This window comes from Phacochoerus africanus, chromosome 14 (genome assembly GCF_016906955.1).
Source record: "Phacochoerus africanus isolate WHEZ1 chromosome 14, ROS_Pafr_v1, whole genome shotgun sequence".
NCBI lineage: Eukaryota > Metazoa > Chordata > Mammalia > Artiodactyla > Suidae > Phacochoerus > Phacochoerus africanus.
Genome location: NC_062557.1, coordinates 44,132,972 through 44,146,369, shown reverse-complemented (window position 1 = coordinate 44,146,369; position 13,398 = coordinate 44,132,972). Strand labels below are relative to the sequence as shown.

The window sequence follows — 13,398 nt, the reverse complement described above, 5'->3', positions numbered from 1 at the left end:
CTTTCCCTTCAGCTAAAACAGAAAACTTTGAACCAAGGTGAAGATTCAGTGTAGCAATCAAAAGACAGTCATGCAGAATGTGGCTGAATACAGGAAAATGGTCTGCTGCCTGGCACTGTACTAAGAGAAATGGCAAAAAAAAAAAAACCCACCTGGAGAAGAGAAAGCTACTAGGTCAAGCTGAACTAAACTAGGATTCAATGGTAAGACAGTTTTAGTATTGGAAGGTCAAAGAAGGTGGCCACAAGAAAACCACAAAATGGATTTGGAACTAGGACAGCATCAATTTATTCTTAAATAATTTCTTCTGTGACTTATATCCAAAATACTATCTCAGGGAAGAGAAAGGCATTCCTGACACACAGAGTTCCAGGTAAAAAGATTTCAAGACTGTAACTGCCATCTTCTATCAAATAACCACAAATTACTTCCATATGAATCCTGGATCTCCTTGTTGTCAGTTTTACTTCAGGAAAGGTAAAACTAACCATCAAAGTCATGAAGATGAGAAATGTCAAGTTTGCTTGCCAAAAAAAAAAAAGTCTATTTGAAGACTACCACTCATAATAATGCCTAGTAAAGATACCTAGGTAGGAGTTCCCGTCATGGCACAGCGAAACGAATCCAACTAGGAACCATGAGGTTGCAGGTTCGATCCCTGGCCTTGCTCAGGGTTAAGGATCTGGCATTGCCATGAACTGTGGTGTAGGTCGCAGATGTGGCTCAGATCTCTCATTGCTGTGGCTGTGGCATAGGCCGGCGGCTGTAGCTCCAATTAAACCCCTAGCCTGGGAACCTCCATATGCCAAGGGTTCAGCCCTAAAAAGCAATAAAATAAAATAAAATAAACTAACTAACTAAACCTAACTCCTATTTTCCAGTGGCTGGCCACACTTTGATAAAGTAAAAAATAATTATTTACACATAGCAATTTGTTATCAGGTCACACAAATCCCCAGGAGAAACAAACCAGAGAAATAAGAACTGTGAAGATTCAGAAAGAGGCAAGAAAAGCAGCTTTATATCTAATCCAAGACTGTATTTTAAAATCCTTGCCTGCTCTTTAGACAATATAGTAGTTTTGGTGAACAACATAATAAAGTGAACATCAAGCAGTAACATATTCATCCCTAGACAAAGGGTCAGTGGGGACTCTCAAGTTGAAAAGGAATTCTAACATGTTCCACTTATTAAGGAGCAACTATAACCAATCATACGAACAGAATAAGAGTATACAAAATGATAAAGGTATAAGTCAAAAAATTAGTAGGTAAAGTGGTCAAAATAAAGACTTCAAAGACCTTATCGATCTTAAAGCTAATTCACTAGGAACATTAGTCTACCTATAAAACTTCTAAATTTAGGAATATATTAGATTTTTGCCTGTTATCAAAAGTATTTATTCAAACTTAGTTTCAAAAGTTCACCAAGGACATTAATTTGCCACTACTGTGGTAACCAGATAAAATTTTAAATCTAAGAGTACTTCCAAATCTATTATTAATCATTTGTAAATGCACATTAAAAATCTCCCTAATTAAATCTTTAGGGCTTTAACTATGTAGTGACTATCTGAAGCTGCTCCTCTTGAACTGTTTTTTAATATATGGCTGGATACAAATACCTTTCAAACAAAAATCTTCACATTACAAGTTTCAAAGCTCCGAAAAAAAGAGCAAAGCATAATCATGAAAACTGAGTGCAAAAAAAATTTAACTCAGTAAAAAGGCATGCAGTGTTTAATCTCAATGGTGGCTGGCTTAAACTTTTACATTTCCAGAGAGCAATCTACAGGACTCATCCTTGTCACTCTCAAAACAACATTTTTAACATTATACATAAACTTGCAAGAAACATTATATATAAACTTGCAAGGATGGGGATCACATAAGAGCACAAAATAAAACTTCCTTCCACTTCACCACAGTTGTTTAGGACATAAACTCTCTTATGTTGCACCAGAAACCAGAGTGCTAGTCCCTTTTCAAATGATTATTCTTAAGCATGTAACGTAAAAGTACTTTAAAGAGCTACTATAGCACATAATAAAGGTAGAATAAATTTATGCAACATTGGAAATGTTCTATTAATCTGCTTTGCAAAGACAAAACCTTTTTCAATGTCAAAATTCTATCAAAAATGGAAAAAATTATAATAGGGGAAAAAGATCCTCAATGACCCAAGATACACAGAATAAATCTAACAAGGGATGAAGATAGGTACTAAATGGACATAGATACATAAAAATGTAAAATTTTTACACAAAAGATAACTTAAATAAACAGAACACGGATTAAAACACTCTCCTGAAGGACAAGAGTAGAGCACCCTGTATTTTCCACAAATGGCCACAATAATATTACCAGTCCCCATGCTCTTCAAAACATTGCCATTGTAGGAGTTCCCGTTGTGGCTCAGTGTGTTACAAATCCGACTAGTATCCATGAGGATGCAGGTTTGATCCCTGGCCTCGCTCAGTGGGTTAAGGATCTGGCGTTGCTGTGACCTGTGGTATAGGTACAGCTCCAATTCAACCCCTAGGCTGGGAACTTACATATACCACAGGGGTGGTCCTAAAAGGCAAAAACAAAAACCCAACAAATCATTGCCATTCCTCTCACAGAGAGTTGGGCCCGTTTTCTTTCCTTTTCTTGAACCTGGGGGAAAGGCTTGTGATTAACTGTGTTATTCAAAGGCTGAAATTCTCCCAGACATAAACCAATCAAACAAAATCTCTCCCTTGACCTCTGAAACAGAGCTACCATGTAAGAAGTCTCAGTATCCTGCAGCCACCCCGCTGAAACGACCACATACTGATAAAGATACCTAAGGAGCCCTAGTTGTTCCAGCCTCAGCTGTTTGAATCTTCCTGATTTAGTCACCATTTAAGTGAATAAGGAAGCTTTCTGATGATTCCAGCCTTCAGCCTTGGAACTGTCCATGCTGACACCAAATGCAGCAGAAACCAGCCATCCCGCTGAGCCCTCAACAGACTACAGATCCAGAAGCATGTTTTTAGCTCTAAGTTTTCAGGTGGTGTTACACAGCCATAGTTACGTGGTAAAATAATACCAGGATATAGATTGTCAAGTCATATATAATTTTAACAAAATTACAATTAATACTTCGAAAAGAGTTTGGAGAAAATCTGATAAAATGCATCTGTGGCAGATTAAAGACGGCCGTAAATTCTAGGACACTAACTGTATTATCCCTTCAGATTAAGCCTTCAGACTAGACCAACTCACAGGTGACCACTACCAAATGACCTCAGTCAATGGCATGTGGAGCAGAATTCCCAGCCAACCCCACCTAAATAAACACCTCACCCACAGACTGTGAACAAATAAAATGATTGTGTTTTAATCCACTAAGTTTGGAGTAGTTTGTTATGCAGCAACAGATAGTTGGAATGGGTTCTAAGATTTATCTAAAAGAATAAATATTGACAAATCGCTAGGAAAATGATAAAACAAAATGCTCTGCTGTGCAGATATAAAATATAATAAGTTATAGAAGTTACAATACAGTATGGTGTGGTAATATGGTATAGTAATAGAACATAAATACATCAATTTTTAAAAATAGAAAATTCTGAAATAGACTCAAGCAGATATAAGATTTTAGAGAATGATAAATGTATTTCTTTTTTCTTTTGGTCTTTTGTCTTTTTAGGGCCACACCCAGGGCACATGGAGGTTCCCAGGCTAGGAGTTGAATCGGAGCTGTAGCCACTGGCCTGCACCACAGCCACAGCAACACGGGATCCAAGCTGCATCTGCAACCTACACCACAGCTCACGGCAATGCTGGATCCTTAACCCACTAAGAGAGACCAGGGATCGAACCCGCAACCTCATGGATGCTAGTCAGGTTTGTTAATAACCACTGAGCCACGACAGGAGTTCTGATAAATGTATTTCAAATCAAAATGAGATATTATGCAACAAATAGTGCTGGGACAACTAACTACCTTCTTTAGAAGGGGGAAAGTTACATCATTATATTTTATGCCAAAACAACAACAAAATAGAGATGGACTGAATATCTGAAAGTAGAAAATAAATCAAAAAATCATTAAAGAAAAAGATGAATAGTTACACCTTCTTAAAGTAGGCCAGACCTAAGTATAACAAAAAGCCAAAGTCCTAAAATAAAAATCTGTCAATTTGGCTACATAAGAATTATAACCACTATAAGGGGGGGAAAAAAAAAGCAGGAAAACATTTAAAAATATGATAATATTTAATCTATCACCTATAAAGATTTTTATAAATTCATAAGAAAACCAGAACAGCCCAACAGAAAAAAATGGGCAAAGGGCATAGAGACTTCACAGAAAAATATACATGGCCAATATCTCCTTCTTTTCTTTTTTGGCTGTCCACAGCATATGGAGTTCCTGGGCCAGGGATCAGATTTGAGCCGCAGCCATGACTCATACTGCAGCTGCCACAACACTAGATCCTTTTAACCCACTGTGCCAGGCTGGGGATTACACCTGTGTCCTGGACTGCAGAGACATCACCAATCCCATTGTTCTATAGCAGAAACTTCTACAGCCAATTATTTTTAAAATGAAATACTGACTGGAGAATCTAGACTTTCTATAACACAACATTCACAATGTCCAGGATACAATCTAAAAATCATCTGACATATGAAGAACCGAGATAATGAAATATGTGCTCAAGAGAAAAGAAAAATTCGGCAAGTTTGACTCTGAGAATAACTAGATGGTCAAACAAAAAGATGAGGGTTTTGGAGTTCCCATCGTGGCGCAGTGGTTAACGAATCCGACTAGGAACCAAGAGGTTGTGGGCGGTCCCTGCCCTTGCTCAGTGGGTTAACAATCCGGTGTTGCTGTGAGCTGCTCGGATTCTGAGTTGCTGTGGCTCTGGCGTAGGCTGGCGGCTACATCTCCGATTAGACCCCTAGCCTGGGAACCTACATATGCCGCAGGGAGCGGCCCAAGAAATAGCTACAAAAAAAAAAAAAAAAAAAGATGAGGGTTTTAAAACAACTGTTATTATGACCCTCAATAAAGCAAATCAAAACATGTTCTTAGTAAATGAAAATTTCATCAGAAAAATGAGAAATCTTAGTGGAAAAATAAAGCCAAAAAGACAAAGCAAATTCTACAGCTGAAAAGTGGTTTTTGAAATTAAAAATGTTTAATGAATGAATTTAATAGCCAAATGGACACAGTAAAGAGTAAGTGAACATTAAGATAAGTCAAAAGAAATTATCCAAGATGAAAAACAAAAGCACACAATTTTTTTTAAGACGAAAGAACAGTCTCAGGGACCTATATGATTAGATCAAACAGTCCAACATATTTGTAACTGGAATGCCAGGAGTGAAGTAGGAAAATGAGATGGAAAAAAATATTTGAAGAAATAATGGTTGTAATTTTCTCAATTTTGATGAAAGCATCATAGTCAAACTATTGATATTCAAACATTAGGAGCAAATCTTGAAGGCAGTAAAAGAAAAACATGTTATATACAAGGTAAAAAGTACAATGATTCACGATCTACTTCTTAGCAGGAACGTGCAAGGCCAACAGAAAGTGTAATAACATCTCTGAAGTGCCTTTGAAAGAAAAAATAACTCTTACTTCTATATATTCAGTGAAAATATCCTTTCAAGAATAAAGGCAAAACAGAAATGTTCACCAATTTTTTTTTTTTTTTTAAATGGCCACGCCTACAGCATATGGAAGTTCCCAGGCCAGGGGCTGAATTGGAGCTGCAGCTGTGGTATACACTACAACTTGTGGCAATGCTGGATCCATAACCTGGTGAATGAGGCCAAGGAACGAACCCACATCCTCACAAAGACAGCACTGGGTCCTTAACCCACTGAGCCACAAAGGGAACTCCCATAGATTTTTTTTTTTAATTAGGAAAATTTATTGGCACAGCAGACCTAAAAGAAATGCCAAAGAAAGTTTCTTAGGCTGAAGGGAATTGATACCAGATAAAAACCGTATCCTCAGGAAACAATAAAGAACTCAAAATGATAAATATCTGGTTAACGCAAAACTTCTTCCTGATTGCTCTTTTCTTAATTCTTTATAACCATTAAACAGTTCAAAGAAAAACATGTATCACTGTTTTATGGTTCAGAATGCACTACATATAACAACTATAATATAAAAGAAGAAATGGTTTCAGAGCTATAACACTGCAAGATTTCAATATTTTATGATGAGTAGTACATTATTAATTGCAGGTAAGCTATGAAAAGTTAAGGGTGTATACCACTACCCCAGAGCAACTACTAAAAGCATAAAAACTACAAAAAGCCAAAAGGAAAACTACACAAAAACTACATAAAACTACATAAAACTACATAAAGGAAAACTACATAAAAACATAAAAACTATAAAAAGCCAGAAGGAAAGCTGAAATCAAATTCTAAAAATTATAGTTCAAATAATCCAAAGGGGGGGGGTTGACAAAAAGCAACATAAAAACAAAACAAACACACACAAAAAAAAACAAGGAGTTCCCACTGTGGCACACTTGGTGTTGCCTCTGCAGCAGCTTGTGTCACTGCTGAGGTGTGGTTCGATCCCTGACCCAGGGCAGTGGGTTAAAGATTAGTGTGGCTGCAGCTGCAGCTTGGATTTGATCCCTGGCCTAGGAACTTCCATATGCCGTGGGTGCAGCCAAAAAGAAAAAAGAGGGAGAGAAAACAGAAAACAAATAATATGGTAAACCCAAACTTGCCTATGTCACCAATTATGTTAAACATTAATGGACTAAAATTTCCAATTAAAAGGCAAAGACTGTCAGAATAGCTATTAAAGCAATACTCATATAGTTGAGACACGAATTAACCATAAAGACAGATAGGTTTAAAGTAAATGAATGGAAAGGAATATACCACGTAGAGAGTAAGCTTAAGAAGGCTGGAATGGTTATATTAATACTAGATAAAACATATTTCAAGTCAAAATTTATTCCAAATAAAAATAGAGAGACATGTTATATACATCAAGGACAATTTGTCAGGAAGACATAGCAATCCTAAGCAGGCATGTGCTCAACAACAGATTCAAATGAATTAGGCTAAAATTTACAGAACCAAAGAGAGAAGCAGATCATTCCACAACTCTAGTTGTGATTTTAAAACTTCTCATAGTAATTTAATTGGCAAAACAGTAAGACAAAACATCAGAAAAGACATAACTGATCTTTTCTTTTTTTCTTTTTTGCTTTTAGGGCCACACCCGTGGAATATGGCGGTTCTCAGGCTAGGGGTCGAATCAGAGCTATAGCTGCTGGCCTACACCATAGCCACAGCAATGCAGGACCTGAGCCACATCTGTGACCACAGCTCATCCAGCAATGGCCAGATCCTCAACCCACTGGGCAAGGCCAGGGATTGAACCTGCGTCCTCATGGATGCTAGTCAGATTTGTTAACTGCTGAGCCACTACTGGAATTCCCAGCTGACCTTTTCTTAATTGGTATTTATAGAACATCACACTCAACAACAGCATAATAAATTATTTTTATAAGCCTGAGCTATAAAATACTTTAATAAATTCAAAACAAGTAAAATTATAGAAAGAATGTTCTTTAGTCATAATGGAATTAAATTAGAAATCTGTAACAATAACATCAAGAGAAGAACACAAATATTTGGAAAATAAACAACATACTTCTAAATAATCAGTGACTCAAAGGAGAAATCTGAAAATATTTTGAATGGAAGGATAATGAAAATACCACAGAGCAAAATTTGGGATGCAATTAAAACAGCATTTACAAGGAAATTGACAATTTTAGATGACTATATTAGGAAGAGAGATCTAAACTCAGTAACCTGAATTTTCACCTTAAGACGCTAGAAAAGGAATAACAAAAGAAACCCAAAATAAACATGAAGGAAATAATAAAGGGAAGAAATTAAAGAAAAATAGACAAAAATCAATGTACCAAAAGCTATTTCTTTAAAAGACTGATAAAATTGCTAAGCCTACGGCAATACTGATCAAGAGGGGAAAAAGAAGAGAGGCCATAACTTCTCAGTATCAACAATGAATATGGGTATTATCACTACAGATGCTGCAGCTATTAAAAAGTATAATAAGGGAATATTATTAAAAATTTTATGCTAATAAATTTAAGAACTAGAAACAAATTTCTTGGAAGACACAAATGACCAAAACTGATCCAAGGAGAAACAGATAACTTAATTAACCCTTTATCAACTAAAGAAATTGCATTCATAATTTTAAAACTTTCTTTAGGGAAAATTCAAGACACAAATGGCTTCCCTAGTATATTCTATCAAACGTTTAAGGAAACAGAATCAACTTTACACAAACTCTTCCAGAAAACAAACCTCAATTCACTTCATAAGGTTAGTATTATCCTAATATCAAAAGTAGACACAGACATCATAAGAGAATTACAAACTACATGAAGAACATAAAACATAAGTTTTAAAACTCATTAACGAAGTATTAAAAAATTGAATCCAATGGTATATATACAAAGAAAAATTTACCACAATCAACTGGAGTTTCACCCAGGAACACAAGGGTACTTTAACTTCTGAAAATCAATGCAATTTTTCATATTAGAATAAAGGAGAAAATGAACACAATTGTTTGAATAAATACTGAAAAAGCACTTGACAAAATTCAATACTCTTTCATAATTAAAGGTAGATGATAACCTCCTCAACCTGATTAAAACTAACAGCTAAAATTAGTCAACCATAAAATGCTCAATGTTTTCTAAGATCAGGAACAAGGTGAGAGTGTCTACTCTCTCCACTTCCATTTAACAGTGTATTGGAGTACCTAGCCAATGCAATAAAGAGGAAAATAAAAGGCACACAGGTGAAAATTTAATAAGTAAAACTATCCTCATTGATAGATGACATGATCATGTATGTATCAAACTCTAAGGAACCTACAACAAAGCTATAAGAATGAATAAATTAGGAGTTCCTGTCGGGCACAGCAGAAACAAATCTGACTAGGAACCATGAGGTTGTAGGTTCGATCCCTGGCCTTGCTTGGTGGGCTAAGGATCTGGCATTGCCATGAGCTGTGGTGTAGGTCGCAGACATGGCTCAGATCCCACGTGGCTGTGACTGTGGTGTAAGCCGGCGGCTACAGCTCCAATTTGACCCCTTGTTTAGGAACCTCCACATGCCTTGGGTTCAGGCCTAAAAAGACAAAAAAAAAAAAAAAAGAATAAATTAAAGTGGCAAAGTTCAAGGATATAAAGTTAACGAACAAAACCCAGTTATATTTCTATATACGATTAATGAACAATTAGAAAATTAAAAATTAAAAAACCCCATTTATAACAGAATGAAAAAAATAATATATGTAAGAATAAATTTAATTAAAGATATACAAGATCTATACACTGAGAACTATAAAACACTGCAAAGGGAAATTACAGACAACCTAAATAAAAAGAAGTATATCACGTCCATGGATTCAAGTTCATTGTCTTCAAAGACTTAATATTGTTCAAATAGCAAAACTTCCAAAACTGATCTTTAGAGTCAATCCAATTCCAATCAAAATCCTGCAGGCTTTTTAAAATTATTATTATTATTTAATTTACATGCAAAGACAAAGGACCTGGAATATGCAAATTTTTTTTGTTTGGTTTGGTTTTTTGCCTTGTAGGGCCAAACCCACAGCATATGTTCCCAGGCTAGAGATGGAATCAGAACTGTAGCTGCCTGCCTATGCCACAGCCGCAATGATGCCAGATCCAAGGCGTGGCTGCAACCTATACCACAGCTCACAGCAACACCAGATCTTTACCCCATTGAGCAGGGCCAGGGATCAAACCCCTACCCTCATGGATACAAGTCATGTTCATTACCATTGAGCCACAATGGCAACTCCTTTTTTGGTCTTTTTAGGGCCGCAACTACCGCATATAGACGTTCTCAGGCTAGGGGTTGAAATGGAGCCACAGCTGCTGGCCTATGCTGCAGCCACGACACCACCAGATCCAAGCTGCATCTGTGACCTACGCAGCAGCTTGTGGCAATGTCAGATCCTTAACCCACTAAGTGAGGCCAGAGACTGAACTTGCATCCTCATGGATACCTGCTGGGCCACAACAGGAACTCCAAGAATATGCAGTTTTGAAGAACAAAGTTAAAGGTATTGCATTACCTGATTTCAAAACTTACTATAAAGCTACTTACTATAAAGCTACAAGATGGTATAGTAATAGCACCATGATAGACACACTGACATAAAACAGAATAGAGTCCAAAAATAGACCCACACTTATATGTCAACTGATTCTCAACAAAGGGGCCAAGGTGATTTCAATGGAGTTGAAGTCTGACCACAAAGGGTGGCAGTGAGGATTTGGGGCAACATGAACTCTTACACATTGCTAGTGGGCACGTAAAGTGTACTGACACCTTGGAAAGCAGTATGGCAGTATCTTACAAATTTAAGCATATACCCAATACATTACTTAGCAATTCCACTTCTAGGTATTTACCCAAGAGCAATGAAAATATATATCCACATCAAGACTTGATGTACAAAAAGTTCCTAACAGTATGATTCATAACAGCCAAAACTTCAATGTACTCCAAATGCCCATCAAGTGATGAACAGTAAATTTTAGTACATCCGTAGTATATATAATACAACTCAACATTACAAACAAATGAAGTATTAATAAATAACAACATGGATGAATCTCACAACATCATGCTCAGTAAAAGAAGTCAAACTCAAACGATCATAACTATATGATTCCCACTTGTTGGAAACTCTAGAAAAGACCAAACTATAGTGACAGAAAGTAGACAAATGGTTACCTGGGGTTGCCAGGGGGAGACAGTACCAACTACAAAGGAATGGGAACAAACTTTTTAGAGTTATAGACTCATTCTATGCCTTGACTGTGATAGCAGTTGCACAAATGTATAAATTACCCAAAATTCAACAAACTATACAATTAAAATGAGTGAACTTTACTGTATATAAATAAAACTTTAAGAAAAAGAACACAATCAGAAAACAAAGGAAATGGTGCTCCACTTCACTAGTAAAAGAAATGACACTGAAACCATGAGCTATTGTCTTTCTCCAATAGACTTGGCAAAAATTACACTAGTGATGAAAGGCATTAATTAGTACATTTCTTGAGAGTAATTTGGCATTGTGTACCTACAGTCTTGAAAAATGAGCAGACCTTTTGACCAACGATTCTATTTCTAGGAATTTTTACTACAGAAGTAAAAATTATATATTTTTACTTATATATATAATTATATAATTGTGTATTTTTTCATATATATATAAATATATATGATAAATATATATATATATATTTCATAATGGTGAAAAATAACTGCATTCTAAGTTGGAAAAAGCCCTGTATATCCAACAACAAGTGATTGGTTAAATAACAAAACATCAACTCAAGTAGAATGATGTGCTTATTGATGGAGGAAGATGTACTCAATGTTGGCTCGCTCCGTTACTGCATTCTAAGTTGGTACCTTCACAAAAATATTTATCCTCTACCCGTCAGAGTTATGGTACAAATAAGTGACTAATAACCATCACAGCAGTTGGATTTCTAACATTAGACGGAAACTAATTAATTGTGCCTGTCCTCTTTTACCCCAGTTTGGGCATGGGAGGCTATATTTTCTGTCTAATTCTTAATGATGATTAATGGAAAGAAGAAAAAAAAGAACTTTTGGACTTTACTCAGTATTATCACAAAAGATCTGATATGAGCAACTATTTCATTTCTCCCACCCACAAATTTAATTAGTTATTTTAATAATTTACTTAGTTTGCCCTTTAATAGATAAAGGAGTAAAAGAGGGTTCTAATATACAATTTTTAGGTTTGTATTATTTGGGCCACAGTTCCTAATCTATTAAAGAAAAATGGCAAGACGCAAGATTAGGACATTTCTAGTTCTAAAGATTAATATATTAAAAAAAATCAGTCATTGCTTTAAAAAATTACAGGATTGGCAAATGCAAAGTGCCAAGAAATAGATTTTTGTCAACTAATCTGATATATCTTGTAAACCTTGACTTAAACAAGAAAAAAAAAAAGGATTAAAAATCCTCATTAAATCCTGGTGAATTTAAACCCAGGGAACATTCACTGTAACATAAAACAGAAATCCAATCTGTCAAGGAAACTAACAAAGGCAGGAATCACAACTGAAAAATGATATATCCTCAATGGTTTCCTAGTTGCTAAAATTTAAAGTCAATTATCTTATTTGAAGACAGTGAAAATGTATAGCATCTGCCATAATAACCACATCAGCATCAGGAAATAAGATGCCTAACAGTCCCACAACTACAGGTAATTCAAACAGAAAAGAACAATATACTACCAGTTTTTTAAGACTAATAATTTATTTGGTCTACTTTAAAATAACAATGTTTCCCAATCCAACTAGGCTCAGATACTCAAATCGAGTAAGGATAATTCATTTATAAAATGAAATACAACCTGGAATTCCACATAACAAAAAGTATCGTGTCTAACAAATTTGCCCTGCAACTCAGCATACCTTAATTCAAAGAAGAAAGCAAATAACCTATGTAAAGTGTTTATAAAACTGACTACACAGAAAGATTTGAGTTTCATTTGTTTAATTTCAAAGAAAATAAGTTGAATATACAAATAAACACAAGAAATGAAATTCATTTATTAAATCTTAAAGGAAATAATTACATTTAGGAGAAATGGTCAGTTATAGAGACTAGACACTACTATTTTTCCATAATTGACTATCTGAACTATCTTTGCTATATCTTTGCTATCTTTGTGCCGTTGACTTCAGAAGTTACAAGAGAAAAATAACTTGTAGTGTGGCCCTTTTACCTTGATGCCTAATTTTTAAGTTAAGCTATATCCCAAACCAAAGTGAAATATAAGCAGTTGCCTCAATCAAAGTTTCATCAGGAGAAGAGTAAAACTATAATTAAGTTTGGTTGGAGATGATGGTGATGCGATGTGATGTGGCTACATATAAGACACAGTCAGACAAAGCAAAGCATTAAACAAGGGAAAGGCTCCATCCTGACACTGTTTAGATCCCAGAGTTTATCACTCAGGTATTCTAAAAGGCAAGTGCTGGAAGAAAACTAACCTCTTATTCTCTAATAGAAAAGGAAATGATTCTTTATCTGCCAATAGTAAGGGACTTCTTAAATTGTTTCTTGACATCAGTGACTGTAAAAGTAAACTTTTATTAGAGCCTTATTCTTTTATTGAGGAAAATAAAAATGTTTCAATATTTTGGGGGGGGGGGGGGGGCCATGCCCACGGCATGTGGAAGTTTCCAGGCCAGAGATCAATCAGGCCACAACAGCAACGGGAGCTGCTACAGTGACAATGCTG

The 13,398-nt window shown here is 35.6% G+C and overlaps 1 protein-coding gene across 2 annotated transcripts in view; it reads right to left on the bottom strand.

Annotated features, from left to right (window-relative positions):
• Positions 1–13,398, bottom strand: part of NLK (nemo like kinase) — a 147,110-nt gene that overhangs the window by 86,375 nt on the left and 47,337 nt on the right. The gene's annotated exons all lie outside the window — the stretch shown is intronic.